The sequence below is a fragment of the Sinohyriopsis cumingii genome, chromosome 15 (assembly GCF_028554795.1).
Source record: "Sinohyriopsis cumingii isolate HCF-2022 chromosome 15, ASM2855479v2, whole genome shotgun sequence".
NCBI classification, from domain to species: Eukaryota; Metazoa; Mollusca; class Bivalvia; order Unionida; family Unionidae; genus Sinohyriopsis; species Sinohyriopsis cumingii.
Window position 1 is genome coordinate 24,050,783 of NC_142975.1, and position 6,250 is coordinate 24,057,032.

Below are 6,250 nucleotides of genomic sequence, written 5' to 3' on the forward strand. Positions count from 1 at the left end.
CACATTAAACAATTGGAGGTAACTCTGGCGTTACACTCGTTGGTGGTATTACTCACTAGTAAGTTATGATAGTAAACGAGATAGGCCATGCGAAAATCATCGTTTTCCGATGACACCGAGACTGAAAAGACACATCGATTTCCAGTCGGAGCGGGTAACACGGGAATGTGACCATTGTTATTTTTGACGCGTCGTTTGTCCACGTACTGTAATTTTGCGGCCTCGGTGTCGAATGCTGGAGGATAGTCTGGAACCATCAATATTGCACCCGTAGCCAATCATACACTGCCCATCACCGTATCTCCACTTTTGTTGACTGCATAACTTTTCACATCTAGATAATTATTCGCGGTATTATCGCTTGACAGAGTGGTGGTGATAAGATCTTTTATGGCGCTTACCGACATGGTGATCGCTTTCTATCATGGTGCCTCCTTTTGTGGATAACATAGTGCTTCCAATCGAGTTGATTTGTGAATACGAGATCGCCTGAGTTTTATCAGTGATAGGCGACGTTGTAGGAAGTCCGTACAACTGATGGTTTTGTGCAAACTTGGTTATGTACAGATTAAATTGGCTATCACATATCTCTAAGAAAGAGTAGTAACTAGAGTTGTTGACGCGAAATCCCTCTACCGTTTGAATTGTGATGAGTGTAATTTCCACTCGCCTGTCTGTCGATCCAGATGGAATGATCTGGTGTTCCAATGTAATAGACAATGGTAGCTCTCGTGAGGAGTCCGCTATACACCCCCACACGTCATGGATTTTGAGACGTGGGTCCAGACTTTGGAGAGAACATAACCAGTCACTGCTACATAGCCAGTGACCTAGCCGCCCGTGCTATTGTATTTTACAGCTATAGACACATCGAGATCGGAGGCTGTTATGGGTTGAGAAGACCAAGCTGCTGCCGAGGGAAGTCCGACCGCATTCATTCTACCCATGTTGAGATTTCTTGTCATCGTTCCATCAGCCAACGATAATTTGGTCTGCGCGAGTAGATTCACGTGAAACCATCGCTCAGCGTTGGCGTCTGGGGGTGGATAACTCACGTCTTCGAGATTGGCGAGACTGTTGCCGCTCAAGTTGAGATGACCCTGCATGGGATCTCCTGTGCGGTTGACTTTTTGATCCAACTTATTTTCAGAACTTCATGATGCGATCAGAGTATCAAAAGACGTGTACGACATGGAGTGTTATATAGAACATGATCATCATTAACTTGGACACGAAGAAAACTACAAAAAAGCATCTGCATAACTTTCTGATGTTGGACTGCCATGACATGATCGTGGGTCCAACAGGTCGTGGTAAAACCAATCTCTTCCTGAATCTCCTGCTTAATAACATGCTTAGATACAACCGAGGGTAGATTTACATACTTAATCCTCATCAACACAAATTCCACACGTTGCACCAGTTTGCAAATACTGTTGAAGAAAACGTTGACGTCTTCAACCTAGCCGATCCAGACGATATCCAACCCATAGAAGATCTGGATTAGGACATTAAAATCGATCAAGAGAACCTGAATAAAATCTGCGAGTATTTTTCAAATTTTCATTGTCTAGGCACAAGCGCTATAATAGTATTTATCTTACTCAGTCGTACTATGATGTTACCTAAATAAATTTGACGGATCACATGATGCTTCATATTGTTTCAGGACTCCATATCCGATATATCGATGCGATTGCGAGAGACAATTGCAGAGGCATCACCACCCACTAATTCAATGATTGCTATGCCACATCGACGTGGGGATCCAAGCACGATTTTGTGATTTTCTATCTCGACGCGGAAACAGTCCCTGAACGTTATCGCAAAGGCTTTGACGAATTTTACCTTCCTGATTGATCTAATGACATGTCGTTCGAAAAGATCACCAGTCGTCGTTATCGGAATCATGTCGGCAAGAGGTTTATCGACCTACGCACAGCCTTACGTGAGCGCGTTCTCAAAGACAAGGTAGGCCATCAATACTTTCAGCGCGATGTGGCTGGATAATTGTTCAAACCCATTCTGACCTTTCACGACGAAGCCAAAACGACGTACGATATCAGACAAGATCAGTTATAGGACACGCTCAAACCGACTCTGCAAAAGAAGCAGCGATTACCGAGGAGCTCACGCCACCAGTTCCTATTGAACTTGACATATCTGAGATGATAAGACGATCGGAAGAAAAAAAAGAGAAGCTAGGTAAGCTAAACTGAAAAAATGAAGAGAAAATAAAAAGAAGCAGTGGCAACTCCACAAAAGATGGAAAAGGAAATGAAAGATAGAATTCAGCATGAGAAAGAAAGGTTTCAGAAGAATTTTTCTGAAGAGGAAATATTCAGAAAACGTGAGAAGGATAAGTTCACTTGAGGCTCGGAAAATTTGAAGAATGATATCAGATATCAACCAGCACTACACATCAAAGAATAACTAGAGAGTTTTGTGCATGAAACGATTTCAGAAATCGTTAATTATGCGTCTTTAGGATCGTCTGCAGAGGATAATTACTTTAAGGCACCCGCTGCACGTCACTTGGTCAGCAAGGTCAACCAAGTATATAGATCAAGGATCGAGAAGCATCAGGACGCGGTAAAACAAATGCATGGAAAAGCTGCTTGTTCGGTCAAAGGAGATTAACGTTCATCTTGCATAACAGGTCAGAACCAGAGAACAATACCGAAGAGGAGCTGCACATTGTTTTCCAATGGCAGAATCAGCCTTCATGGTGCCCGTTGTAAAGCAGTCGGAAACACCAACAGGATTAGAGTCTGCTCGACCGAAAGAACAAGCAGTCACATGTAGAGAGTCCACATGTGGAATCATTATCAAAAGAGAAGCTTGTGAAACTTACAGAAGCGAAAGCAGAGGTGCTTAAACATAATTCTTTCTTAGAAGTCTTTATAGTTATACAGAAACCTTAGTGTGGAAAAGGAAAGAGGATGTGATTAAACAATTTGAAGAAAAGACAACATGTGAACCTGCGGGGCAGAATATGTCAGCGACTCAGGGAGAAGGTATCGGAAGACGTCATGGAGGTAGTATCCGCTACTTCAACACTAACGCTGAGATCGTCTCACGTCTTCGGTTGCTGATTGCCTCTAAATAAGAGGAAAATGTCGGTGTAGAAATCGATAACGAATTAGTAGAGAACCTCAATCATCTTCGGATGAAAAGCTGGTGACCTTGGATGAGTTTCGAATGTGTACGAGGACTTTATATTGAATGTCTCTAGACAACACCACGCTGATGTTCGATTTGCGTTATCCTCGGTAGGTTCAGCCGCCAACGTAATTTATTCCACATCGATTAACGTTCCCACAGGAGCACATATGCTATGATTTACTATCCCATCACCACGTTACTCATCAATCAGTCCTGAAATACCATCCATAATAACAACAAAAGAATAACATATGGACTGCATGTGCGTACAAAATGTGCATAAAAATGTTTGGATATAAAATAAGCAGCTATGAGAACTTCACGAGTACAACGACGTACAATCGTGGGCGGAGATTCATCCAGATCGTTTTCTTCCATACGAGCAGCCCTTTAAGGCATTTCCGCCAAATCCGCTCCGATTGTCCTCAAGACAGCCGAAAAGGAACCATCAGAACAGCCTCTTTTGCAGGAGCGGTTGTGGGACAAAAATAAATAGCCATGATGCTCATTCATGATGCTCATTCAGTTGTCAGCTGAAGCTTCAGCGACACCGTTTCCTGCACAGTTGTGTGGTGTTTCAGGGATACAGTAGGTGGTGCTGAGACCAGTAACGAATTCGCTGCCAAAGCAAACCTTCTTCCCGTGACAAGCATGGCGGATGCTACTAAAGTGACTGGAGCCACTTTCAGAGCCAATTTTTCTCGACGTGTTCTTACCCATTGCAACCACGAGATATTTCTTCCTCTGAGCAGCGTTTTTGACGTATGCAGGGATATCATCACGGTCTTCAGAGGAGTTAAACACACGCTGGTGCTTGAAAGAGACGTACCCGCCAAATACATGTACAGATCAGCAGGAGTCGATGAGTGCTATTCAACATGATATGGTTGATGATGTGAATGCCCAAAATTACGCCCTCCACGACACACATGCTCGAACTGGAATCGATACTGGCCAAATTCACCAAAAAATAATGTACGTCGAACAACACCACATCCATATGCAACAATTTATCATAGATCAAACAACATCATCGTGGAGATTCGCCACCAATCCAGGGAGCGAACTTCCCAGACACGTCTTCTTTGCGTTTCAGCTAGCTAATCAGCATAATGAACAGACCGGAAACAATCTAGTGTTTAATAATCTCGGTCTGTCTCCCATTCACATCCGCATCATTTCTAGACAGTATCTATAATGAGAACTGGAATGCAACGTCGCCGTCTCAACCCAAAATTGTTCTCGGTCGTATATGATGCTGGTGGAGGCCGTTCAGAAATATCAAGACGTGGATACGAGTACGCAGGTTTCGCTGGACGATTTCGCTAGCTTGTATCCTATCTTCCATTTTGATGTATCCAAACATTCCGAACGTCTCAAAGATTCTCCTGCCGACATCGAACTCCGGTGGACGTAAATTCAGGTGGCGAATACGTCTGTTACGAGCTGGTGACGTCAGACCGATTCAGGATGCTTAACGTACGCAATGGAAAAACGAATATTCTTGTATCGGCAAACATGACTAAAAAGGTCATCCTGATGTCGCGGACAAGGCATTGCTAATGTCATCGTTCCTATCATCAAGAGATGGTTGCCAAGCTATTTGCTTCGGCCCTTGCACCGTTAGAAATGGCTTCAGCGATGGGAGCCATTACCAGAGCTACTCAAAAGTAACTCTGGGAAGCGATATGTATGGCAGCAGAGTTTATGGACAGGAGGACAACAAATAGAGCCATCGTCACCTCGTCCGATGGCTATCCTAATCGCAAACGAGCTAAACTAAAAATCTCAAAATAATAGCATTTCATATAACATCATCTCATCCTTTATTCCAATGGATGTCACACTGTCACCACAGCAGAAAAAAGTATCGCTAGGACAGACACGCACAAAAGACCCGCCTTCTTTTGATTTACAGCGTCGGCATTGATCGGACCCGATAGACTCATACTCACACATCGCCAAGCGACTTACGTCGTCAAACATAAGGTTACACGGAAAGGCATCGTCCTGAACTTATCGGTGTCGCACATGTCTAAACAAGGATTTCTCGGACTTCTGTTAGCAGGAATTGCTGCATCCTTACTTCCATTATTGCTCGGCATCAGAGAAAGACTACAATTCCTGGAACCACGTACGGAAAGTTAATTGCCGACATGAAGAAAAAAACAACAACAGGTTTTAACTAACTTCGACCTCGAGCACCTCTTAGGTTCCATTGGTGGCAATTTCAGAGGTGTCTTTTCGAAGGACTAGTAGCCTGACCACGTTACACCCAATGAAAACGGCGTCATTAATCTACAAAAATATTTCGATGGACATGGGTCGCCGTCGTCAACGATCCTCTATCCAACGATGTCTATTATTTCAATTCGTTTGGATTACCTCATCCTGATGAAGTCGTACGATATCACCAGCAGACCACTAAAGACACTGTGTACAACTCGTTACAACTGCAAGACCTTAACAATAGCACGTGTGTCTGATAATGCATCGAGTACATCTAGCGTAGGTATAATGGACAATCTCCCGTCGAAACTGTTATTTCTCAACTAATATCCACATAGCATAGCAATAAGTACTCGTGATGTCTCAAGTTCAAGGCCAGAACGGAGAGTGCAAACACCGTGCTGGTGGTAGCCAAAAGTCATCGACTCATGGTCAAATCGTTGTGTGCTGTGTGTGGTTAAAAAGATCACATTTCGTCAAACAAAACGAGTTGGACAATACAATTTAGAGTGGATCTATGTAGAACATGTACCACTGTAGGCATTGAGAACTCGACCTTCGCGTAGAAGGAAATCTGTGCGTGGGAGAAAGTAAAGGCTGCGGACAACGACAAATTCTCGGCCGAGCCGTGGATGTTCATGCGCTGATAAAAAAACTTCCAAGACCTCTTGGTAGATGGACGCTGCTAGGACATAAATACACGAACCGTGACATTCCTTAGAACAACAACTGGATAAACACGATCAGCCACTGCCAGGTCAAGAACCCTACAACGGTGTCGATGCCATCGCTATATATGTTACCGAGATCATCCCGACGATAAAGCGGGATGCGATAGAGTCACGCTGGGGAACTT